The 27,477-nt window shown below is 49.9% G+C and overlaps 1 long non-coding RNA gene across 1 annotated transcript; it reads right to left on the bottom strand.

Annotated features, from left to right (window-relative positions):
• Nucleotides 1-5,612: 5,612 nt before the first annotated feature.
• Nucleotides 5,613-14,015, bottom strand: LOC108290690. Its single transcript, XR_001819674.2, has 4 exons — nt 13,942-14,015; nt 9,314-9,320; nt 6,241-6,250; nt 5,613-5,624 (listed from the first exon to the last, which is right to left on the bottom strand). It is a non-coding gene; the product is annotated as an uncharacterized LOC108290690 (long non-coding RNA).
• Between the last annotated feature and the right edge of the window lie 13,462 nt (nt 14,016-27,477).

Below are 27,477 nucleotides of genomic sequence, written 5' to 3'. Positions count from 1 at the left end.
AGAGCCCGGTATCCACATAAGACTCAAAGCTTTATAATCAGAGGTTCAATTCTTCTTAACAGCATGTTCATGATTAACCTCCTCCTCCTAATTACTCCTGCCCTGATCGGCATTTATAACACTCATCAAACAAAAAAATTCTAGGCTATATACTACGTAAAGGGCCCAACATCATAGGTCCCTATGCAATACTTCAACCATTCACCAACACAATAAAACTTTTCATCAAAGAATCCTTACGACCCTCCACATCCACTATAACCCTTTACATAACCGCTCCAACCTTAGCCCTTTCCATTGCCCTCCTTTGAGCTCCTCTCCTCATACCAGATCCTCCCTTCTCTTTATATTAGCCACATCAAGCCTGGCCATTTATTCCATTCTATGAGTCGGATGAGCACCCAATTCAAGCTATGCATCAATTGGTGCGTTACAAACTGCAGCCCAGACAATTTCACATGAAGTCACCCTAGCCATCATTCCATTATCAGTCCTACTAATCAGCAGCTCATTTAATTTATATACACTCATTACAACACAAGAACATTTCTGACTTCTACCACCATGACTCCCAGCCATAATATGATTTATCTCCACATTAGCAGAAACCAACCGAGCTCCTTTCAACCTAACAGGAGGATCAGAACTCATCTCAGGTTTCAACATTGAATATGCTGCAGGTTCATTCACTCTCCTTTACAGCAGAATACATAAATATTATTATAATAAATTCCTTAACTACCACTATTTTTCTAGGAGCACCCCACACCATAATTTCACCAGAACTTTACACAATAAATTTAATCACCAAAACCCTTCTCTTAACCACCTATTTTATGAATTCAAATAAATCCTCAAATAAATTCAATAAATTCAAATAAATTCTCCTATGACCAACTAATACACTTATTATGAAAAATTTTTTTATCACTTACACTAGCACTGTGCATATATCTCAATACCTATTCTAAAGTCCAGCATCCCACCCCAAACACAAGAAATATGTCCGAGAAAAAAGAGTTACTTTGGTAGAGTAAATTATAGAGTTTTAAGTCCTCTTATTTTTAAGGCTATAGAAATTGAACCCACACCTGAGAATTCAAAACTTTCCATGCTACGTATTACACCACGCACTAAAGTAAGGTCAGCTAAACAAGCTATTGGGCCCATATCCCAAAAATGTTGGTTTAATCCTTCCTGTACTAATTAACCCACTAGCCCAACTCACCATCTCCCTTACTATCTTTGCAGGAACTTTCATTACAATATTATGCTCACACTGATTCCTCATCTGAGCAGGTTTAGAAATAAATTTATTAGCCATCATGCCAATCCTAATAAAAAACATTAGCCACTGCGCCACAGCAGCGAATATTTCCACCAAATACTTCCTAACACAAGCAAGCACATCCATAATTCTTATAATAGCTACTCTTTCTAACAACCTGCTCTCTGAACAGTGAACAATTACTCCCCACATTAACCATCTTTCATCCATAATAATAATAGCTCTGGCAATAAAACAAGGAATAGCCCCTTTCACTTTTGACTCCCAGTAAGCCAAGAAACCCCCCTAATACCTGCCATACTTCTCACATGACAAAAACTACCTCCCATCTCATATAACTTCAAATCTTTCCATCAATCAACACAAATAAACGCCTATTAATTTCAATTTTAACCATTATAATTGGCAGCTGAGGAGGACTTAATCAAACACAACTACGTAAAATCCTAGCCTATGTTTCAATTGCCCATATAGGATGAATAACAGCAGTACTAGCCTATGACCCAAACATCACCATCCTAAATTTACTTATCTACTATATTCTAACAACTTCCATATCCATAGTACTTAACTTAAACTTCAATATTAAAACCCTGTCACTATCCCACACCTGAAATAAACTAACATAATTAATACCTATTATTCCACTAATTCTATTATCCCTAGGAGGCCTACCACCATTAACAGAATTCTCTCCTAAATGAGCACTCTAACAAGAGTTTACAAAAAACGATAACCCCATTATTCCAATTACTATAGCGATAACGCTATTAAATCTATATGCCTCATTACATATGCCTAATTTACTCGATTTCAATAACAATATTTCCTACATCCAACAACATAAAAATAGAATGACAGTTTGAAAACATAAAACCCACACTGTTCCGTCCTCCATTTATTATTTTTTCCACTCTCCTACATATAACCCTGTCAATGTTAATCACAACCAAGAGCCTTCAAAGCCCTCACGAAGTAAATTATACTTAATTTCTGTATCAATTCTATGGACTGCAAAACTTTGCATCAGTTGAATGCAAATCAACTACTTTCATTAAATCAAGCCCTTCCTAGATTGATGGGACTTTAACCCACAAAAATTTAGTTAGCAGCTAAATAACTTATCAGCTGGCTTCAATCTACTTCTCCTGCCATAAGAAAAAAAAAAGGCAGGAGAAGCCCCAGCAGGATTGAAGGTGCTCCTTTAAATTTGCAATTCAATATGATAGTATCTCCTCAGGACTGGTAAAAAGAGGCCTATTCCCCTGTCTTTAGATTTACAGTCTAACGCTTCCTCAGCCATTTTACCTTTTTCTACCTGTGTCCGTCAACTGCTGATTATTTTCAACTAATCATAAAGATATCAGAACGTTACATCTATTATTCAGTGCATGAGCAGGAATAGTAGGCACAGTCTTTAGCCTCCTAATTCCGGCAGAATTAGGCCAGCCAGCAACCCTCCTAGGAGACAGCCATATCTATAATGTTATTGTCAACACTCACACATTTATTAGAATTTTCTTCATAGTAATGCCAATCACGGTTGGAGGCTTTGGCAACGGACTTGTCCCCCTAATAATTGGTGCTCCTGATATAGCATTCCCTCAAATAAATAACAGAAGCTTCTGACTTCTCCTCACATCCCTTCTACTCCTACGTGAGTCCTCAATACTAGAAGCCGGTGCTGGAACCAGCTGAACAATCTATCTATCCTCCCCTAGCAGGAAGCCTGGCACACGCAGGAGCCTCTGTGGATTTAACTGTCTTCTCACTCCACCTAGCAGGTATTTCTTCTATCCTAGGAACCATAAATTTTATTACCACAATTATTACTATAAAACCTCCAGCCATAACCCAATACCAAACACCCCTTTTTGTCTGATCCATCCTTATTACAGCAGTTCTCCTACTTCTTTCTCTCCCTGTTCCAACCACTGATGTTACTATATTACTAGCTGACCGTAACCTTAATACTACCTTTTTTGATCCTGCTGGTGGAGGTGACCCTATTCTATACCAGCATTTATTTTGATTCTTTGGGCACCCCAAAGACTAAATCCTTATCCTACCAGGTTTTGGAATGATTTCTCATATCGTAGCATACTACTCCAGCAAAAAAGAACCATTTGGGTATAGGTAGAGTATGAGCCATAATATCAGTTGGTTTCCTAGGCTTTATCGTATGGGGTCACCACATATTTACAGTAGGAACAGATATAGGTCCAAGAGCATACTTTTCCTCCACCACTATAAGTATCATCCCTACCAGAGTAAAAGTCTTTAGCTGATTGGCCACATCACATGGCAGCAACATTAAATGACCTCCCGCAATACTCTGAGCTCTAGGCTTTATCTTTCTCTTCACAGTAGGTGGCTTAACAGGAATTGTGTTAGCCAATTCATCATTAGACATTATTTTACATGACACACATTACATATTAGCCCATTTCCACTAAGTCCTATCAATAGGGGCAGTGTTTGCCATTACAGCAGGCTTTACCCACTGGTTCCCTCTATTTTCAGGCTACACACTTAACCAAACCTATGCTAAAAATCACTTCACCATTATATTTGTAGGTGTAAACTTAACTTTCTTCCCACAACATTTTCTCGGCCTATCTGGAATACCTGGGTGATACTCCAACTACCCCGATGCATCACTGCATGAGATACTATTTCATCTGCAGGCTCATTCATCTCATTAACTGCAGAGGTACTGACAGCCTTCACAGTCTGAGAAGCCTCTTTCCCAAAATGAAAGTTTTTCCCATTGAACAATTAAATAATAACTTAGAATTACTTCATAGCTGTCCCCATTTTTATTACACATTCAAAGAATCAGCCTATGTAAAATCTTAAATGAAAAAAGAGGGACTCAAATCTCCAGAAACTGGTTTCAAGCCAATCCCATAAACCCTACAACTCTTTCAATAAGATATTAGTAAAATAATTACATAACTTTGTCAAAGTTAAATTATAGAGCAAACTCTATATATCTTAATGGCCCACCCAGCCCAGCTAGGACTCCAAAATGCCACATCCCCTATTGTAGAAGAACAAATCATTTTCCATTTGTGCGCACCCTGCCCTGGTACACGGTTCCGGCCCTAACCCCATACATGGCCCTGTCTACGAGCCTGGCCCTTGCCCAGTTGCTGGTCCTGCCATGGCCCTTGCCCTGCTCTGGCTTTCCCTTGATCCTGACATTGCCCTTCCCTGGTCCTGGTCCCAGTCTTGTCCCTGCCCCTGCATTTCTCTGGCACTGGTCTGGACCCTGGCCCTGCACTGGACCTGCCCTGCTTTTGTCCTGCCTTTGCTCTGTGCTATCCTGGACTGGCTCTGCCCTGTGCCAGTGCTGATCTGGCCCTGCCTTGTCCTGGTCCTCCCATTGCCCTCCCCAACCCTATCCTGGCCCTGAACCCTCCCTGGCCAGGCCCAAGCACTGTATTGGATCAAACCTGACTCAGCCCAGGACATTCTCTGACCCTGCCTCAGCCTTTGCACTTGGCTCAGTGTCACTCAGTCCTGGTACTACCTGGCCCTGCCTTGGCATTTGCCCTGCCATCTCTATGGCCTGGCTCTGGTCCTGCCCTGCCCTGCCCTGGCACAGCCCTGGTCCTGATCCCGCCATATTCCTGGCCCTGGCGCTACTCCTGGTCTGGACCTGCCATGGCTCTTCCCTCCATGTCCTGGCCTTGACCTCACCCAGCATTGGCCTTGAACTGGTCCTGAACTACCCTGGCTCTGCCTTGTCCTGGCGCTGCCCTGGACTGACACCTGACCTACACTGTCCATGACATGACTATGGCCCTGCCCTTCTCTGCCCTGGCCCTGCCATGTGCTGGGCCCAGTGCTTCCCTGGCCCTGCTCCTAGTCCTGCCCCTGCTATGCCTCTGCCCTGCTGTTGACTATGCCCTGTGCTACCTTAGTCATGCTCTGCCCTAGCCCTACCCTACCCTGGTCCGGCCTTTGACTTTTCCTAGTCCTGGTTCTATGCTGGCTGTGCCATTGCTGTGAACTCTCACTAGCCCCACCTTGGCCTGGCACTACACTGGCCCTGGCAATGTCCTGGCCCTACACTGGGCATCCACTGACACAGGACCCACCATAGGCCTGCCTTTGCCCTGGCCCCTCCTTGGCCCTGTGTTGTCCCTGGACCTGTCTTGGCTATGGCACAGCACTTGCCCTGCCCCGCCCATGTCATAGACCTGACCATGCTCTGCCCTGGCACTACCATGCCCTTGTTCTGTCCTCGACCTGTGTTATCCTAGTCCTGCTTCACCCCTGACTTTGCCCAGACCCTACCCTAGCCTGCAATGTCCTTCCCTAACCTGGTCTTGCCCTGCCCTGGCACTCCCTTTCATCTGCCCTAGCTCTAGTTCTGACCTAATCCTGCCCTTGACTTGGCCACTCCCTGGCCCTGCCTTTTCCCTGGCCCTTCTCTGGACTTGCCCTTGCCCCCTTCTGGCCCTGCCTTATTGTGGGACCTTCAATGTCCCTGCACTGCCATCCCCTGGCCCTGTCCTTACTTTACACTGGCCCTGTCCTGCCTTGGCTCTCAGCTACCCTACCCCTGCCCTTCCCTGTCCCTGTACTGGCCATGCCTTGTCCCTCTCCTGACCCTGAGTCTGCCCTGATCCTGGGCCTGCTCCTGCAATTGGTCTTGTCATGTCCCTGGACTGTGACCTTACCTCCGGTTTTTCCCTGGCCATGACCCAGCCCCAGTCCTGTCCTGTCTCTGGCCCTGCCCAGTTCTGGTCCTGCTCTTCCCCAGCCCAGACTGGGCACTGCACTACCCATGACTCTGACCCTGCCCTGCCCTACACTCCCCATGTCAGGGTCCTTCCCTGGGCCTGGTCCTGACTTGGCCATGGCCCTTACCCTGCCACTCATCTTGCCATAGCCCTGACTCTTACTTGGTCCTGGTTCTGCCCTGGCTCTGGTCCTGGCACTGCCTTGGCCCTGGCCCTGCCCAGGCCCCTAGCTACCCTTGCCTTTCCGTGGCCCTCTGCTTTGCTGGCCCTGCCATTCCCTGGCCCTGCTCTGAACATGTCCTTGGCATTTGGCCTGGCCCCTCAGTGTCCTGCCCTGGCCCAGCCTACTGTTACCTGCTCTATCCCAGCCCTGTCCTGGCCCCACCCTAGCTCCACCCTTATCAAAACCTTGACCCTGAACCTGCTCTTGCCTTCCCTTGTTCTTCCATGTCCTGACCTTGCCCTCACCCAGCATTCCTGCACTGGCCCTCTCTGCCTTCACACAGCCTTGGCCCTGCCTTCTCAATGGACTTGCCCTGGCCCTATTCTATCATCCTATATCTTGGCACTGTACTGGCCCCACCATAATCTGGCCCACTGCTTACCCTGGCCCCGTTCCTAGTCCTGCCCCTGTTATGGCCCTGCCCTGCACTATTCTAGCCCTGTACTGCACTGTCCCTGGCCCTAACCTGGCCTTCTCCTGCCTTGTCCCTACCTTTCCTTTGTCCTGGTTTTGGTTCTGCCCAGGCCCTGCCCTTCCTCTGGACCTTTCCTGGTCCTGCCTTCTCCATGGCCCTGCCCTTGCACTGGCCCTGTCCCTGGACCAGTCTTGGCCCTGCCTTTTCCCTGGTCCTTCCCTGGTCTTGTCATTGCCTTGGCCCATTTCTGGCCCTGCCTTATTGTGGGACCTGCTCTGTCCATGGCAAGCGCATGGCCCCTGGCCGTGCATTGATCCTGGCCTGGCTCTGTGCTATCCTAGTCCTTCCTTTGCCTTGATCTTGCCCTGTTCCTGGTCTTGCCCTTTTTCCCTGACCTTGCCTGCCTTGGCCCTCACTCTGTCCCTGGACAAGAGCTGGCCCCAGCCCTGACCTTTGACTGCCACTGCCCTTGCTCCTGACCATGGTCCTGCCATGGTCCTGGCCCTGCCATTGCCCTGCCCCAGCCATGTCCTAGACCTGGCCATAGATCTGCCCCTGCCCTGGCCCCTGGCACTGACCCTTCCTTGCTTAAGTCCTTACTCTGACCCTAGGGCCTGGCCCCAACACTGTCCTGGTTCTAATTTGCCTGGGCCCTACCCTGGTACACTGCTCTGGCCTTAGCCCTGACACTGGCACTGTCATTGTCCTGGCCCTAGTCCTAGCCCTGCTGTGGCTTAATTTGGTCCTGACATTGCCCTTTGGTCCTGGTCCTGGTCCTGGCCCTGGCCCTGTCTCAGTGCTTCTCTCACCCTGGTCTGGACCCTAGCCCTGCACTGGAACGACCCTGTCTCTGCTCTGTGCTGGCACCGACCTGGCCCTGCCATGACCTGGTTCTTCCATCGCATTGCCCAACCCTGTCCTGGGTTTGTCATGGTCTTTCCAAGTCCCTGACCCCTCCCTGATCCTGCCCTAGCCCTGTCCTGGATCTAACCCTCACTTAGCCCTGGACCTTCCCTGGCCCTTACTCAGCCTTTGCACCCATGGCTTCATGTCACTCAGCCCTAGCACAACGTGGAACGACTGTGGCACTTGCCCCACTCGTCCTGCCATAGCCCTGACCCTGAATTGGCCCTGTACTGGCCCCACCATACCCTATGACCTGGCTCTGGTCCTTGCCCTGTCCTTGCCCTGACCTAGCATAGCCCTGGACCTTGCCCTTGTCCTGCCATATTTGAGACCCTGTCCCTACCCTTGTCCTGGTACTGACCTACCATGGCCCTGCCCTTCTGTACCCTAGCCTTGCCCTCACCCTGCATTGTTCTTGCACTGTTCCTGCTCTACCCTGGTGCTGCCTTGGTTCAGGTCCTGCCTTCTCTGGGCCTGGACATCTCTGGCCTTGCCCTGGCCCTGCCCTGGGAATACTCTGTTCATCTCATGACCCTGTCACTGCTATGCCCTCATCTGCCCTGGAGCTGCCATACCCTGGGCCCAGTGCTTGCCCAAGCCCTGCTCCTAGTCCTGACCCTGCTATGGTCCTGCCCTGCCTTTGGCCAGACCCTGTGCTACCTTAGTCCTGCTCTGCTCTGATCCTACTCTGGCCATATGGGCCGTATCCTGCCCTGGACCAGCCTTTACACTACACCAGTCCTGGTTCTGCCCTAGACCTGCTCTTTCCCTGGACCCTCCCTAATACTGCCCTTGATCTCACCCTATCCCTGAACCAACATGGCCTGGCCCTACACTGGCCATGGAAACGTCCTGGCCATGCATCAGGCATGCAATGGCACTTGACCAACCCTATACCTGACTTCTCCCTGGCCCTGCCTTTTACCTGGTCCTTCTTTGGCCTTGCCCTTGTCCTTGCCCTGGCCCCTTCCTGGACCTGCCTTGTGGGCTACACCTGGTCCATATCCAAAGCCTGGTCTATCCTGCACCTACGCTGCCATCCCCTGGTCCTTACTTTCTCTACACTGGCCCTGCTGTGTCTTGGCTCCGCACAACCCTATCCTTACCCCTCCCTGACCCTGCGCTGACCCTGACCTTGCCACGTCCCAATCCCTGGCCCTGCCCTATTTCTGGCTCTGGTCTTCGTCTTGTCATGTCCATGGCTGTGACTCTACCCCTGGTTTTTCCCTAGCCATGAACCAGCCCTGGTCCCACTCTGCATCTTGCCTTGCCCCACTACTGGTCCTGCTATAGTCCAGCCCTGACTAGGCTCAGCCCTACACTGCCTATGCCATGGCTGTGTCCTGGCCCCAACTTCGCCATGGCCCTCACACTGCCACTCATCTTGCCATAGTCCTAATGCTAACTTGGACCTGGTCCTGCCCTGGCTCTGGCCTCTCCCTTCTATTGGCTGGCCCCGTTCTGGCCTGGCACTGTCTTGACCCTGACCCTGCCCTAGCCCCTACCTGATGTGGCCTTTCCTTGGCCCTCTGAGATGCAGGGTCTGCCATGTCCTGGTCCTGCCCCTGCCATGGATCTGCTCTGAGTGTGGCCTTGGCATTCAGCCTGGCCCTGCCCTAAACCTGCCCTGCCTTGTATCTGGCCCTGCAGTGCTCTGCCATGGACCAACCTTACCATTACCTGGGCTGTCTGGGCCCCAACCTGACCCTGTCTTGGCCTTGTCCTACCCTCCCCCTGTGCTGATTCTGCCCTGACCCCACCCTGACCCTGACTTGGCCATGTCCTATCCTGCCCCTGTCCTGGACCTGTACTGGCCCTGCCATGGCTCTGGCTTGACCCCTCATCCTGCCATGCACTGGGCCCAGTGCTTATGCTGGCCCTGTTCCTAGTACTGCCCCTGCTATGATCCTGCCCTGCTTTTGGCCATGTCCTGTGCTACATTAATCCTCCTCTGCCCTGGCACTACCCCAGCCATGCCCTGCCCTCATCCAAACTTTGAATTATCCTGGGCCTGGTTTTGCCCTGGCCCTGACCTTGCTCTGGCTCTGTCCCTGCCCCAACCTTGGCCTAGCACACATTGGCCCTGGCAATGCCCTGTCCCTGCACCAGGCATACATTGGCACTTGACCCACTCTTTGCCTACCTTTGCACTGGCCCCTCCTTGGCCCTGAATTGTCCCTGGACCTGTCCTGGCTGTGGCAAAATGCTGACTCTGCCCTGTCCATGTAATTGTTCTGACACTGCCCTGCCCTTCCTCTGCCACGCCATAATTCTGTCTTGGACTTATGCTATCCTGGTCTACCATGGTCCTCCCTATCCTGCCCTTCCCCTACCCAGTCCTCCCTTTGGTCTAACCTGGCTCTAGTTCTGATCGGGCCCTGCCCTTGCCTTGGCCCCTTCCTGGTCCTGCCTATTCCCTATGCCTTCTCTGGCCATGACCTTTTCCTGGCCCCTTTCTGGCCCTGCCATATACCTGCCCTAGTCAACGTTTTGCCGTTTCTGGCCCTCTCCTGGCCCTAGTCTTGGTCCTGTCATGTCCCTGGCTCTAACCTGCCTTTGCTTTTTCCCTAGCCATGACCCATCCCAGTCCTGCCCTGGTCCAGCCCTGACTGGGCACTACACTACCCACTTCCCTGGCCCTACACACCCCTGTCTTTGCCATGTGCTACCCTGTACCTTCCCAGGACCTGTGCTGGCCATGGTTTAATTCTGGCCCTGCTGCTCTTGCTGACTCTGGTCACAGCACCAGGCCTGCCGGCGGTCACTGTCCTGGTCGTGTTCTGGCCCTGACCTGGATGTGGACATGTCCTGAGCCTGATTTGTCCCGGCCATGCCTTGACCTGTCTCTGCCCTGGTCCATCAAGGACACGCTTATACTGCCCTTTCCCAGCCTTGCCATGGCCCATGTGTGCCATTGCTTAGTCTTACCCTGTACTGGTTGTGCCTTTAACCTGCCCAGCCCTAGCCGCTCCCTGGATGTGCTCTGACCCTGCCTTGGCTTTTGCCCTGCCTTTGCTATGACCTGCCTCGGCTCTGCCCTGCTATGGCCCTCTACTGCTTTTAGCCATGCCCTCTGCTACCTCTGCCCTGGCCCTACGCTGCCTGTGTTCTGTCCTAGCCCTGCCTTTGCCTTGTCCTTGTGCTGCACTGTCCCTGCATTTACCCTGGAACCTCCCTGGCCCTGCCCTTTGTCTGGCTCTATCCCTGACCCAGCCTTGGCCTGGCCCTATGGTGGCCCTGGCAATGCCCTGGCCCCCACTGGCTGTGCCTTGGCGCTGGACCCACTGTATGCTTGCATGGCCCTGACCCCTCTTGGCCCAGTATTGTCCCTGAACCTGCCACAGGTATGACATGGTGCTGACCCTGCCCTGCTCTGGTTCTGCCCTGGTAACGCCCTGGCCCGACCCTTCTCTGGCCCTGCCTTAGCCCTATGTATCATAGTCCTGCCTTGGCTCTGATCTTGATCTGACCTTCCCTACACTGGCCTTGCCGGGCTCTGGCCAAATTCTTTGGTCTGTGCTGGCTCTGGTTCTGACCTGGCCCTCCTGCCTTGGCCCCTGACCCTGCCTTTTTCCTGGCCCTTCTCTGGTCTTGTCATCGTTCTGGCCCATTTCTGACCCTTTTTATGGGCCTTGTCCTGTTCATATCCCAGCCCTGCCAACCTCTGACCCTTTCCTGGTCCTGCCCTGGCACTGGCCTTACCTTGCCTTGGCTCTCAGCTACCCTAGCCATGCCCTATCCTGGTCTCGTGCTGGTCCTGACCATGACCTGTGCCAAGCCCTGGCCCTGCCATGTCCCTGCACTGACCTTGGCCCTGTCGTGTCACTGGTTATGACCCAGATCCAGTCCTGCCTTAGCTTTGGCCCTGTCCCAGTTCTGGTTCGGCCCTGGCCCAGGCCCGACTTAGGCACTTAATTACCCACTACCCTGCCCTACACTGCTCATGTGCCAGTGCCCTGCTCTGGCTCTGGTTCTGTCCTGGCCCTGACTTGCCCATGGCCCTCACCCTGCCACTCATCATGCCATAGCCCTGACCCTCACTTGGCCCTGGTCCTGTTCTAACTTTGGCCTTGCCCTGCTTCTGGCCCTGCAACTGCCTTGGCCCCAAGGCTTCCATGGCCCTCTGCTATGCTATACTTGTCCCTGCCACTGACCAGTCATGCCATTGCCCTATCTTACCCTGCACTGCTTGTGCCCTGGCCCTGCTAGGATTTAGTCCCTTCCTGGACCTGCCCTTACCCAGCCTTGGCTTTTGCCCTGCTCTTCCCTGATCCTGCCATATCCCTCGCCCTAGTATTGTCCCTATTCAGGCCCTGACCCTGAACCTGCCCTGGCCTGGACCCTGGTCCTCCCCTGGACCTTCCTTTGATCTTCCCTGCCCTTCCATACCCGGATCTTGTCCTCACCCTGCATTAACCCTGCACTGGCATTCTCTGCCTTGGCATAGTCTTGGCCCTGGCCATGCCTTCTCCCTGGCCCTGCCCTGTCGCACTCTGTTTTGGTCCTGTAGTGGCCCAACCATAACCTGGCCCTGTTCCTAGTCCTACCTCAGCTATTACACTGCCCTGCTTTTGGCTATGCCTTGTAAAATTCTAGCCCTGCCCTTCATCAGCCCTTGCCCTATCCTGTCCTTGCCCTGCCCTGTCCCCGCTTTTGCTTTGTCCTGGTTCTGACTTGGTCCTGCCCCTTCTCTGGACCCTCCCTGTTACTGCCTTCTCCTTGGCTCTGCATTTGCTCTGTCTCTGTCCCTGGCCCAGCCTTGGCCTTGGCCCAGACCCTAAACCTCTGTTCGTCCTGGCCTGGCTCTGACCACGTGTTAGCCTAGTTCTGTCCTGGCCCTGACCTCACCCTGGTCCTGGCCTTGCCCCTTTTATCTGGCCCTGCCCTACCTTGGTCTTTATCCTGACCCTAGCCCAGACCTCACTTGCTCTGTTGCCAGGCTGCAGTGCAGTGGTGAGATCTCAGCTCACTGCAGTCTCCGCTTCCCAGGTTCAAGTGGTTCTCCTGCTTCAGCCATAGGAGTAGGTGGCACCATGGCCAGCTAATTTTGTATTTTTTGTAGAGACAGGATTTCACCACGTTGGCCAGGATGGTCTTGATCTCCTAACCTTGAGATCCACCTGCCTTGGCCTCCCAAGGTTCTGGATTAGAGGCATGAGCCCCTATGCCCAACATAAATTTTCATTTTTTGTAAGGATGGGGACTTCCTATGCCTCCCAGGTCTAAAACTCCTAGGCTCAAGAAAACTTCCTGCCTTGGCCTCCCAAAGTGCTGGAATTACAAATGTGAGCCACTGCACCTAGGCTGTTTTTTATTATTGTTGTCATTTTAAATAAACCAGCTTTGGTTGGGCATGGTGGCTCACTCCAGTAATCCCAGCACTTTGGGAGGCCAAGGTAGGTGGATCAAGAGGTCAGCAGATCTAGACCATCTTGGCCAACATGGTGAAACCCATCTCTACTAAAAATACAAAACAATTAGCTGCGTGTGGTAGTGCATGCCTGTAGTCCCAGTTACTCAGGAGGCTGAGCCAGAAGAACCACCTGAACCCAGCAGGTGAAGGTTATAGTGAGCTGAGACAGCAAGACTATGTCTGAATAAATAAAATAAAAGAAAATAAAATAAACCAGTTTTACTGAGGTATCATGCACATACAATCTACCCATTTATTTATTTATATTTTTTGAAATAAAGTTTCACTCTTGTCACCCAGGCTGGAGTGTACTGGTGTGACCTCAGCTCACTGCAGCCTTGGCCTCCCAGGTTCAAGTGATTTTCCTGCCTCAGCTTCCCATGTAGCTGGAATTACAGGCACCTGCCACCCCACCTAGCTAAATATTGTATTCTTAGTAGAAACAGGGTTTCATCATGTTGGCCAGTGCTGGGATTACAAATGTGAGCCACTGTGCCCCACCGAATTTACTTACTTAGTTTACACTTTAGTGGACAACCATAACCACAGTTACGCTCACTGGTGGCATCCATGCTGTTGACAGTGATGGTCCCAATGTTGAGTTCTGGATGGTGGGAAGAAGCAGGGCTGGGCTGGAGCACAGGGAGTGGCCACCTCTCCCCCAACCAGGTTGCCCAGCCCCCACCTTCTGGAAAGAGGACCAGGGCAGGCAGGATGGGAGCTGGGGCGAGGGATGTTTTACACAGTCCTAGGAGGGAGGCAGGACCCCTGAATCTCTCAGTACCAGGCACCCATGCCATCGAAGACCTCAGTGCCCGTAAGCAATAAATGAAGGTTTCACCAGGAGCCATAGGCCCCTGCCTTCTGGTCTCAGGTGTGGCTTTGTGTCCTGGCGGGTGCTGAGGGTGACTCCCCCTAGGGAGAAGGGGAAGGGCATCTCACCTGCTCAGAGCAGCTCTTGATCCACAACCAAGGGATTGCCCGAAATTGCCCCACTGCAGGGACAGGGATTCATGGTGACCAGGTCTCCTCACAGGCAGACCACCCCTCCTCCCGACACACACACACCCAACAGAACCAAGTCCTGATTGCCAGGGCAACCACCTGGAGCTCAGCCCCTTCCCTGGCCCAATCAAATTGGGTGCACACTTATCCCCAAGTGTCCCCAGAACACTTATTCCCAAGCACCAAGTTGCCTTGGGTGCAAGACCCTTGTCTCCTGACACATGTCCCCATGTCAGGCTGAGGGCAGCAGGCTGGGCTGGCCAGGAGCCTCACTGGAGAGCTCTGGCCCTGCTCAGAAACATTCACTGGCTTGGACATCCCAATCTTAGTGAGAGCTGGGGTTCCATGCAAGGTCCCCCTCTGAGCAGATAACCGGATTTTCTGTCCCATTTTGCCCTTCCCAGCTTATCTGTCAATCCCTAAGTCTATGCAGCAGCTACCCCCATCAGGCCCTCGGAGCACTGGAACCTCACCCACCTCCCCAGGGGCAGGACACTGATCCACTTCTGCACCTCCAGCAGCCGCTCAGAGTCTCGGGTCAGTGCCATGGTGTGGCTGTGGAAAGCCAGGGGCAGGAGGGGCAGGGCAGCCAGGGTCCTCCCCTCCAGCATGGCCCCTGCACCTCACCAGCTCACCTCAGAATCCAGCGGCTCCAGCGGAGGGGCTGGGCCCTCTGCAGGTGGCTGTACCCTGGGAAGAGGACATCATGTTCCCTGTGGGAGAGGAGGAGCAGGGGCTCGGGTGGAGGCTGGGGCAAGGCCTGCTGGTGACACTGGAACCCCACAGGCCTGGATAACCCGTGAAAGAAGTGTTGGCCTGCAGCACTGCACCTGAATGAGGGATCCAGGATCTCCCAGGGACAAATTGCTCTCAAGGGAAAAGAGGCCGGAAGTGTGGCCATGTAAACCACGCACTGGGTCTGAGCTGTGGGGCTCCTGGGTTGAGGCTTTGCCAGGAACACCCAAAACATCTCAGCATCTCTGAGTGGGAGCCAGAAGTCACTCAGCATCTCTGAGTGGGAGCCAGAAAAGGGGAGGAGGCCAGTGTCGGGTATGACTTGGCCACGGGAGGTTTCGTTTGAGGACCCAAGAAATAGCTGGGGCTCATGAAGACCTGCTCCAAGCAGGTGGGACACCCTACCCCTCGTTCAAGTCACCATTTTTTGTATTTTTAGTAGAGTCAGGGTTTCACCATGTTGGCCAGGCTGGTCTCGAACTCCTGACCTCAGGTGATCCACCCACCTTGGCCTCCCAAAGTGCTGGAATTATATGCATGATCCACTTCACCCAGTCTTTTTTTTTTTTTTTTTTAAATAAATCAGCTTTGCTGAGGTATCATTCATATATAATTTACCCATTTAAAGTTTACACTTTAGTGTATATCTGTCACCAATTTAAGAACATTTTCACCATCCCCTAAACAAATTCTGTACTCAAGGCCAGGCATGGCGGCTCAAGCCTGTAATGTCAGCTCTTTGGGAGGCCAAGAGGGAAGGATCACTTGAGGCTGGGAGTTCAACCAGACTAAGCCACATAGTGAGAACCCATTTCCATAAAAAATTTTTAAAATTCACAGGGTGTGGTGCACACCTGTGGTCCTATCTACTCAGAAAGCTGAGGTGGGAGCATCATTTGAGTCCAGGAGTTTGAGGCTGCAGTGAGCTGTGACCGAGCCACTGCACTCCAGCCTAGGTGACAGAGCAAGAAATCATCTCTAAAAACAATTTAAAAAATTAAAAATGTGGCCAGGTGCAGTGGTTTACGCCTGTAATCTAGCACTTTGGAAGGCTGACATGGGTGGACCACAAGATCAAGAGATTGAGAGCATCTTGGCCAACAGGGTGAAACCCTGGTCTCTACTAAAAAATACAAAAATTAGCTAGGCGTGGCACAAACCTGTAGCCCCAGCTACTCTGGAGACTGAGACAGGAGAATTACTTGAATCTGGAAGTCAGAGGTTGCAGTGAGCTGTGTCACTGCACTTCAGCCTGGGTGACAAGAGCAAAACTCCATCTCAAAAAAAAGGTAAAAATTTAAAATTTAGGCCAGGCGCAGTAGCTTATGCCTGTAATCCCAACACTTTGGCAGGCCAAGGTGGGCAGATCACCTCAGCTCAGGAGTTCAAGAGGCCAGCCTGGCCAACATGGCAAAACTCATCTCTAACTGAAAAAAAAAATACAAAAATTAGCTGCATGTGGTGGCACTCACCTGTAATCTCAGCTACTTGGGAGGCTGAGGCGCAAAAAGCACTTGAACCCAGATGGTGGAGCTTGCAGGTAGGAGAGATCGCACCACTGTACTTTAGACTAGGTGACAGAGCGAGACCCTGTCTCTTAAAAAAAAAATTAAAGAAACCCTGAACTCAGTAGCAAACGCTCCCTGTTCCTCCTAGCAGCCCCACCCCACTTCCAGGGTGACAATTTGTGTGCCCTTGTTCCCCCCCACGTCTGAGAAACAGGGGTCACAGGGAGTTGAGGAAGAGGAGGGGTCTCTAAAAACACATGGTGACTCCTCAGCAGCTCCCCCTCTAAGTCTGCAAGGAACAAATCCAAACCTAAAGACACCAGCTCCCAGAAGCCAAAGCCTGGGCAGCCTTTGGCTCTTTCACCAGATGGGCTGGGTGGGGACACAGAATATGGGATGGAAGATCTGGGGCACAGGCAGGGTGGGGAGAGACTCTGGCTGCTCCAGGCACAGCCAAGATAGTGCCTTAGCCTCCTTCCCTCAAATCCACAAATGGTGAGTTTTCTTTTTACTTTTTATTTATTTATTTTTTTTGAGATGGAGTCTCACTCCGTCTCCTAGGCCAAAGTGCAGTGATGCAATGTCAGCTCACTGCAACCTCCGCCTTTCAGGTTCAAGTGATTCTCCGGCCTCAGCCTCCCAAGTAGCTGTGATTACAGGTACACACCACCATGTCCAGCTAATTTTTGCATTTTTAGTAGCGACAGGGTTTCACCATGTTGGCCAGGCTGGTCTCGAACTCCTGATCTCTGGTGATCCTCCTGCCTCTGCCTCCCAAAGTGGTGGGATTACAGTTGTGAGCCACCACACCAGGCCCCGCAAAGGGTGGGTCTTCCCTGCCTGCTGAGCTAGACTGGCATGGGAGTATTGGGGTTTGCAGGAAATGCCCCACTCCTGGCTGCTCTGTCTCGATCCTAGAGTTCTGGGATGCCCCTGTCCCCCAGGGCCTGGCACCCCCATCCTGTTCAGCCCTGCCACCTAGATCTGCTGTTTAGGCTGCCATCACACCTGTCTCTGCCCTGTAGGTGTCCCTGCAGTACTCACACCTCTGTCCATTCCACCATGGTCCTGATGAGCTCCCAGAGGAGACCCAAGAGCATGGAGCAGGTCTGCAGCATCCACAGCCTGAGGTCCATGACCACCTGTGTGAGGAGTAGAAGGTGCTGCTCAGGGAGGCCGATGTGCTGCTTCCCTAGGCAGCCAGGACCCTGTCACTGTCCAGTAGCTGAGTCCTGGAAGCCCACCCTAGGAGGGGGCAACTTGGGCCCAGCACACCTTCACCCATGAGCCATGGGGGCCACAGGGCTATTAAAGGATGGAGAGAGGCGGTCATCAAGGCACACAGTTAAGCAGCACTAGGATATATAATTAGTGCAATGTGAAACCACAGACAGGCAACACTGCACTATTTGCTCAGCCTGGGGGCACATGAAGGGGCCTCAGGTGGGGCTTGGGCCATGGGATTACCTCATAAGCTGCCTGTTCCTTGAGCACGATGTGTACCAAGGGGAGCTGGAGTGACGGCAGCACCGTGGGGAAGGGACAGGATTGCCACCCTGAGCTGTGTGACCTTAGACCAGACCCCTCTTCTCCAAGTGAGGCCAGCCAAACAGGTGATTTTGGAAGCCAGTGCTTGACAGTCTGGATTTCAGCTTCATGGGTGGATGGGAACCTGTGAGGGTTTAGAGATGCTGGGAAAACCTTTTCTTGGGAGAGCTTTCCAAACAGAGCCACCCTGGGCCCCACTGAGAAAGGATCCTACCGGAAGCCTTCACCACTGTCTTTCTCCACGCCGGTGGTGATGGTGATGTCATAGATGTAGGTGGTGGGTATCGTGTACAGAAGCATAGACCGCTGCAGTCCTGCCGAGTTGAAGAAGTCAAAGTCTGTGTTCTGGACAAAGGAAACCTTGGGGTATCTAGGGTGGGAGAATTGTGGTTCACTGGGTCCTTGCCCTGGGTCCTTTGACCTCAGCTGGAATGTCTCCACAGCCTCCCCAGATCCAGTGCCTCCAATCTCCAAAGGCCACCCTATCCCTAGCAGGAAGACCACGGGGTGGAGTGGGAAGGTAGGTACAGGCAGTGGAGGCAGGATGGTATCCACTTGGGAGGTGTTAGTCATGTAGCGGATGGTCCCTGGTGGCAGGGGGGAGGGGGTGAGTGTGTTGTTGATGGTGATAGTGACGTGGAGGTGGGAGGGCAGGGTCCCCACCTGGACCAGGCTGCTGATGTTGGCCTTGAAGGGGAGGTAGCCCCCCCTCATGCTCTAGCACATCGACCTTGTTCACCCACTGTAGACACAGGAGATATGGGAGGAGGTGGCAGGTCCGGGCATGAGGACGGACCCTGCTATGGGGCACTCCCTCACATAACCTGCAGCATGGGGCTCAGAGGCCTGCCAGCCACATGGGAAGAATGGCATCCCAACAGGGTAGATCAGGCCACCTATCCCTCTACACAGGGCACAGCCCCCAGGGCAGGGCAGGACAAGGCCCTCTACCATCCCACCCCAGGAGACAAGCTGTGGCTGCCAACTGGAGGTCCCATGTTGTTCAGCAACAATGCCCACCCACCTGCCCTACCTGCTCCTGGCCACACTGACCATGATGGCATAGGAGTGGTCACTGCCAATCCTTAGTACCCCTCTTGTGCACATATCCTGGGTCCACCTCTCCAGCAGGGTCACCTCCAGTTCACACCACACCCAGCCGACAGAATGCCACAGCCGCAAGTCCTGGTTGATGTCGTTGAAGCTGGAGGGAACCAGCATGTCCAGGGTGGGGCCCGTCTTCACAGAGAAGGGCCGGGCTCAGCTCGTAGGCCCCCAAAGGGATCCGAAACCAGCATGCTTCTCAGTTGTGCCCCCAGGCCTAGCACAAGCAATAACACATAGAGGGACTCTTGGTGGAACAGACAGATAACTTGACAGGTCAACTGCCAGGGAAGTTTGTGCATCTGGCCCAGTGGGGCCAGGATTTCCTCCTCAGAGCAGATGGGGCCTAGTATCTCCTGAGACAGGGGTGAGCCCAGGCCCACATCCCAGCCACAGGCAAGAAGGTTCAGACCCATGACTAAAAGGCAGATGACCCCGCTGTCTGTTACAGGGAGGAAGACTGGTTGGGGGATGGGGGGGCTTTGCTTAGCACACTGTGAGTGGGACACACACTGGCACCCAGCCCTCTCCTCCCTTCCTCCTATACCGAATGCCACAAAGTCAAAGAGGATGTAGAGGAGGCAAAAGCAGCCCAGACCTCACCCCCACTTCTCTGCTGACCACATCCAAGTTAGCAGGGGAACAGGGGTGGCATCCTTGGCCTGATATCACATCCTGTCCTCTGTCTGAACCTCAGAAACCAAGGTACTTTCCTGCCTCGGTAGAGCTGACCTCAGGATGTCTAAACTGTCCCCCCCTCCTGGATCCCCGGACCCAGCTTTGTGCAGCGCATGCTGCTCTGGCCAGCTGAGTGTCTCGGCTCATACCTGTAATCAGTGCTTTGGGAGGTCAATGTAAGAGGATGGCTTGAGGCCAGGAGTTCAAGACTAGCCTGGGCAATGTAGTGAGACCCTATATCTAAAATAAAGGTGTTTTTTTTTTTTTTTTTTTTTTTTTTGTCATCATTGTTTTTAATTAGCCAGGCACGGGGGACCCAGCTAACTTGCAATGCTTGCTAGAAGATAGCTCGGGCTTTTAAGTTAGGATTGTGCCACTGTGCTACAGCCCAGGCGATGCTAGGATACTATTAGCCGGGCATGGTGGCAGGCACCTATAATCCCAGTTACTAGGGAGGCTGAGGCTGGAGAATCGCTTGAACCCAGGAGGCAGAGGTTGCAGTGAGCCAAAATCAAGCCACTGCATTCCAACCTGGGCAACAGAGGAAGATTCTATCTAAAAAAAAAATTGCAAGAGGGGGATGCCCTGTGGGACCCCACTTTATTCCAGTAGGGAAGGCATGCTGTGGAAGAGGTAGAGGAGATCTGGAGACAGCAAAGGAGACACAGGATTATTGAGGGGACTTTCATACAGAAAACGTGCAGTGGCCGTGCCTGGACATAAGAACTACCATTTGTAAAAAGCACGCAGGGCTGCAGGCCAGGACAGAACATTTTTGCCCAGCATCCTTGACCTGTTACTGGTGGAAGGTATCCGACTTCCCAGTGGTGAATCCATACACATCTGCAACATCTTCCATTTTTGCCTTCTCAGAAGAAAGAATTCGACTGAGGGTCATAAGGCTGAAAGCCAGATGGAGCCAAGTCGCAGACCAGTAGTAAAGGTGCATTAAAAAGCAGGCCAGGACCAGGCACAGTGGCTCATGCCTATAATCCCAGCATTTTAGGAGGCCGAAGTGGGCGGATCACGAGATCAGAAGATCAAGACCATCCTGGCCAACATAGTGGAACCCCATCTCTACTAAAAATTAAAAAAAAAAAAATAGCTGGGCATGGCAGCGTGCACCTGTAGTTCCAGCTACTCGGGAGGTGGAGGCAGGAGGAAAGCTTGAACCGAGGAGGCAGACGTTGCAGTGAGCCAAAATCACATCACTACACTCCAGCATGGGTTACAAGAACAAGATTCCATCTCAAAAAAATAAATAAAATGAAGAAAGAGGAGAGTGGGAGCAGGAGGAGGAGGAGGAGAAGAAAAAACAGCCAGAGGAGAAAGAGAAGAAGAAACAGCCAGGGGCAATGGCTCCTGCCTGTAATCCCAGCAATGGAGGAGGATGAGGAGGGGGGGGGGAGGAAGAGAAGGGAAAGGAGAAGGAGGAGGGAGAAGAAGAGGGGGAGAAGAAGAGGAGGAGAAGGAGGAGGAGAAAAAGAAACAGCAAGGCGTGGTATGGCTCATGCCTGTAATCCCAGCAGTGAGAAGGATGAGGAGGAGAAACAGCCAGGAGCCAGGCACTGTGGCTCACACCTGTCATCCAAGCATTGAGGAAGAGAAGAGGGAGGAGGCGGTGGAGAAGGAGGCAGTGGAGGAGGAGGAGGAGGAGGAGGAGGAGGAGAAAAAGCAGGCATAGTGGCACACATTTGTAATCGAAGCTACTTGGGAGGCTGAGGCAGGAGAATCACTTGAACTCAGGAGGCAAAGGTTGCAGTGAGCAGAGATGGTACCACTGTACTCCAACCTGGGTGACAGAGCGAGACTCCATCTCAAAAATAATAATAATTGAAAAGGGTTTCACGACGTTAGTCAGGCTGGTCTTGAACTCATGACCTCTGGTGATCCACCAGCCTTGGCCTCCCAAAGTGCTGGGATTTCAGGCATGAGCCACTACCCCTGGCCATCTGTCACTTAGGCCTTTGCCTAGCTCAGGGAATTTGCATTTTTCCAGCAGAGGAAGCAATCAGATGTGCATTTGTCTCAGGTGAGCAGGATGACTTAGAGCTCAAAGTTTTTGATGCTCACAAGGAATTTTGTAGCAGACAAACTGGGTGGGAGTTATGTAGCTTTTTTTTTTTTTTAAGATGGAGTCTCAAAACACCAAAGGCTCCCAGGTTCAGAAACCTGAGTATTCACGTGCAGAGGACTTAAGTAAGACCCCTATGTTGCACAAGACAGAAACATTAACATAAAATGAACACCTAAGTCTAATCCTGAAACCAAAAAAGCTCCCATCTCAAAAATAATAATAATTGAAAAGAGTTTCACGACGTTGGTCAGGCTGGTCTTGAACTCATGACCTCTGGTGATCCACCATCCTCGGCCTCCCGAAAACATACGGTGACTATTTTGGGGAAACTTGAATCTGTGCACACCGCTTGCAAAAAGAAAAACTTAAGGAGATTATACCCAGAAATAATACAACACCTTTCCCATTTCTCTGACTTTATTTCCCAATGGGACACAGAAATTGCTGCTAATGAAAGCAAATGTAAACATGTTAGACAAAGGACAACTTTAAAATTTCTCAAGGAGAAAACAATGAACCCAAAGAAAAGGTATACTACAGATTGGGATAAAATTATGGAAAATCATGTATCTGACAGGAACTGTTATCTAACATACACAAGAAACTAAAGGTACTAGGTGGGCAAAAAGACAGAACAACTAAAAACTTTATGTATCCAAACAGGATACCCAAATACCCATTCAAAAACAAACTTGATAAGGAAAATATGACACATATACACTGTGGAATACTATGCAGCCATAAAAAATGATGAGTTCATTTCCTTGGCAGGGACATGGATGAAGCTGGAAATCATCATTCTCAGCAAACTGACACAACAATAGAAAACCAAACATCACATGTTCTCACTCATAAGTAGGGGTTGAACAATGAGAACAGATGGACACGGGGCAGGCGGGGGGACGGGGAATATCACACACCCGGGACTGTCAGGGGTTGAGGATGTTAGAGGAGGGATAGCAGGGGCTGGGTGTTAGGGGAGGGCTAACATTAGGAGAAATAACCTAATGTAGATGATGGGGGGATGGATGCAGCAATCCATCATGGCACAGGTATACCTGTGTAACAAACCTGCACATTTTGCACATGTACCCCAGATCTTAAAGTATAATAATTTTAAAAGGCTACCCAATGGAGAGATTGAGGGAGTCCCATATGTCACCCAAATGTACATATAGTGAACATGTTTTTCGAAACAACACAAAGACACAAAATCTGGAAAAGAAGATTCCAAACGTTTTCACCATGGAGAAATTAACAACTGTTTGTGATAATAGAGACTCTAATTATCCTGATTTTATAATTCTTCTGTGTCTGCACTAACCAAAATGCCCCACTCTAACTCCCCCCATTGTGTATCTTTACCATATGGATAACCTTTCAAAAAATACATAAATGTGCAATGCTGAAATTCATATGGACCACAAAACACCCAGAATTTCCAAAGCAATCCCGAGAAATCCAAACTACATCGGTTGTGTCACACTTACTGATTTTAAATGTCATTGAAAAGCTGAAACCCCATTCCACAGAGAGCAGTGGGATAGATGACAGGACCCAGACGTAAACCTGCACCCCTAATACCATCTGATATACAACAAAATCCACAAAAAATAAGCTTTGGAGAAAAGAATCCCTCCTCTCAATAGATGGTACTGGGACAAATGGCTAGACAGTTGCAGAAGAAAAACTGTTGGGCCCTGCTGTGTCTCACGGAATAAACTCAAAATGAATGAAAGATGTAAATGCAAGATGTCAAACTATGAAAAGCATGCAAGAGAACCCAGGAAATACCCTTCTTGACAGAGGATTTGGCACAGCATGGATATGCCTAAGTCTCCAAAAGCAAGTGCAACTACAATTATTGGCCGGTGTGACCTAATACACAAAAGAGCTGCTGCACAGCAGAAGAAATTACCCACAGAATAAACCGACAACCTGCACAATGGGAGAAATGTTTCCACGTAGGCATCTGATGAAGTCTAATATCCAGGATCTACCTTAAAGACGTTAAGCAAATAAATCAGCAAAACAAAAACCCAATGAAGAAAGGGCAAGGGGCATGATAATACGAATCTCAGAAGGCAGCTTACAGCAGCAAACAGACATGACGGCATTTCTCTACCACAGTAATCACCGGAGAAATGCAAAGCAAAAGGCCCATGAGATAGTATTTCACACTGGTCAGAATGACGATTATGACACCAGTCCACAAGAATGACTGCCATCAAGGCAGAGGAGGAGAGGGATGCTGGTCTGCTGTTGGTGGAAATGCAAACTAGTTCAGACACCATGGTAAACAATGTGGGGATTTCTCAAGTAACTTTCTCAACATCATTGATCCTCACAAAAATGTCCATGAAAACCACACTAAGATTTCATCTCATTCCACTCAGAATGAATACTACCAAAAACAAAACACAGTTTTGAAGGTGCCAGCCAGTGGAGACTTGCAGAAGGGTAACCTCTTAAACAGTATTGGTGGGGACGTAAATTAGTATACACACTAAGAAAAACGGCTAGAGGTTCCTGAAAAAATTCACTGTACAACTACCACGTCAGCTAGCAGCCCCACCACGAGTTCCACATTTAAAGCAGTTGAAATCCCTAGTTTGAAGAGAGCTATCTGCCTGCCCGTGGGTACTGAAGCACTTGTAACTGTGGTCAAGGTACAGAACCAACCTACCTGTCCATACACAGCTGCAGGGATGAAGAAACCGCCATACAGATACACCACGGAATATGTTTCAGCCATAAATCTTTGGGAAATCCTGCCATCTGCAGCCACATGAAGAAACATGGAGAACATCAGGTCTAACAAATGAGCCTGGTAGAGAAAGTCCCATTCCACATGGTCTCAGGCATGCAGACTGAAAAAGCTTTATCCCCTAGAAGTAGAAAGTTCAATGGGCATTACCAGAGGCTGCTGGGGAGATGGAGGGGGTCTTGGAAGGAATCAGTAATGGGTACAAAGTTACTCTCAGATGAGAGGAATCAATTCTGTATCAAAATCTTCCTTGTATCCTCTAATTACATTTAGTGTATGGCAAATTGTGTTTTAAGAAATATGAAGAAATAATGCTGAAATGTATGTGGAAATGTGAAACACCCTGAATTTCCAAAGCTATCCTGAGAAATACAAACCATGTGGGATGTAGCACATTCCCTGAGTTCTAATTAAATGAAAATCTCTAGTTAACCCACCCATATGTTGCCAGCATACACAGAGAAACACAGACCAGTGAGCAAAACGAGGGCACAATAATAAACACAAATAACACTGTGTACACAATCAGAAACACAAATTTATACAGAGTGAACATGTTTCAAAACACCACCAAAATGACACAATAGGGAAGGTTTTCAAAACTAAATAGCCACATGCTAAAGAATAATATAGGACTCTTATGCCATTAAGGGTGCAATAATCAACTCAAAAAGATTAAAAGATTCTATGCAAAACTTGCAACCATAAAGCTCCTATAAAGACAACCGCAGGTATGGGTATATTTCGGGCAACTTGGATATATGCTCACGGTTTACAAAAAGTAACAAAAATACAAGGGAAAAAATCATGGACAATGGACTGCTTTGGTAGTGACTTTTTTTCTTGATTTGCAACCAACAGCACAGCTAACCAAAATATTATGCAATATGTGGGACCATGTGAAACTGAAGAGTTTGTGCCCAACAAAGGAAAACAACGAACAAAATGAAAAAGCATACTGAAAATTATTTAAAAATCTGGGCACACACACAGTGGATAAGGGGTTATTTTTGAAAAGGCACAAGCCAGTAACACTACCAGCTGACAAAAAAACTAACAACAGAAAAATAACCAGATCAAAATTGGGCAAATAGCCTGAATAGATATCTGTGCAAAGACAGGAAACTGAACCAATGATTACAAAATCTTGGGTAACATTACTACTCATGAGAAAAATGCAGATCAAAACCACACTCAGATCTTATCTCACCCCAACTAGAATGAACATTACTAAAATATTAAAATATTTCAAAAGACATCTTCTGATATGAATTTCCAAAAGGGGAACTGTTTGTGGAAACATAAATTAGTATTAACACTATAAAAAAAAAAAGTTGGGAATCCTGCAAAGAATAAAACACAGAAAGAAATACCATGCCATTTAGCAGTCCCACTACTGGGTAGACATGCAACCTACCTGTTCATCCACAGATATAGAGACCAAGAAACTCTCGTATACATTCAGGAATATTCCTCGGCCATCAGAATAATCAAACAGCATCATTTACAGCAACCCAGATGAACATGGAAAACTATGTTAAATGTAATGAACTAGGCCCAGAAAGGCACACACTGCATGATACCACTGCTGTGAAATCTTAAGACGTTTATCTTCAATAGAAAGCAAAATATTGGTAACTGGAGTCTGGAAGATGGAGGGGGAATGGGGATTGGTTATGAAAACAAAGTTATCTTACCGTTAAAGGACTAAATCTGAGTGTTCTCCTCAGCCTGGTGACTGGACTTAACAATACTGTATTTTTCAAAAGAGCAAGAAGGGAGAATTTTGAATGTTCTCTCCACACAAAAATGATACCTGTATGAGATAACAGAAATCCTAAGTACCCTGATTTGATCATTAATCGATCTATATGTATGAAAATGTACCCCTAGTTATGGACTTTTATGTTGTGAAAAAAAGTTAACAGAAAGAAATACGTATTTGCTAAAAATCACAGGGAACAACAAAAGCAATGGTCTAAAGGAATCCTGAGAAATACAATCAAAGTGAGGACCCACAAACCTAAATGCCAAATGACAGTGCCGAGTGGCACTGCACAAACCTGAAAAATCTTTGCACAGCAAAGAAAACCACTTTCCAAATTTAAAAAAAAATCCTATAGATTAGGCAAAAATTTCAGGCAATCGTGTAATTCATGAGGAGTTGTCACCTAACGTGTACACAAAAAAACACTACAAAACAGAAAAAGAATCCATTCTAGAACCTGACCAGACAATTCTGTAGACATAAAATCGAACAACAGATAAGAGACTAGGTCCTCAAAATGAACTATTCATTAGGAAACTAATTCGACAGGCACAGTGGCTCGCGCCTGTAATCCCAGCACTTTGGGTGGCCTAGTTGGGTGGATCACCTGAGGTCAGGAGTTTGAAACTAGCCCGACCAAAACGGTGAAATCCCACCTCTACTAAAAATACAAATATTAGCCTGGCATCATAGTGGTGGGCATCTGTAGTCCCAGCTACTCAGGAGGCTGAGACAGGAGAATTGCCTGAACCCAGGAGGTGAATGAAGGTTGCAATGAGCCGAGATTGCGGCACTGCACTCCAGCCTGGGCGACAGAGCCAGACTCAGTCTCTTTAAAAAAAAAAAAAAAAAAAATAGAAATGCGGGTGTGGTTTTAGAAAAAGGGGAACTCATACTCTGCAGGTGGAAATGAAAATTAGGATACCCCAGCTCAGACACCAGTGGGGTTCAGGTCCCGGGCTTCACCACAGGCTCAGTGCCTATGCACTTCTAGACGCTGGATGCGGGTCTGACACGGGCACAGCCTTCCTGGCAGGGCTGCAGATGCTGCCACGGCCAGGACCCTACAACCGCCCCCACACATACGACGGGGGCCCAAATGCCCACAAAGAAGTCAGGGCCGGAAAGCAGGGAGCCGTGTAGAAGGAGCAGGGAGATCTGGAAGGTTCCTGGTGGGGTATGAGTCCCCGCCCCTTCCTGCAGAGACCTGCCTCCTCCTCCACCATCACGTGGAAGCTATCACGGCTTCTCCTAAGAGCCTCTGACCACATCTCCGCTTCTGCCGGCT

Source organism: Cebus imitator, unplaced genomic scaffold (genome assembly GCF_001604975.1).
Source record: "Cebus imitator isolate Cc_AM_T3 unplaced genomic scaffold, Cebus_imitator-1.0 Scaffold441, whole genome shotgun sequence".
Classification (NCBI taxonomy): Eukaryota; Metazoa; Chordata; class Mammalia; order Primates; family Cebidae; genus Cebus; species Cebus imitator.
Note: the sequence above shows the minus strand (reverse complement) of the source record. Positions and strands in the feature narration are given on the sequence as shown.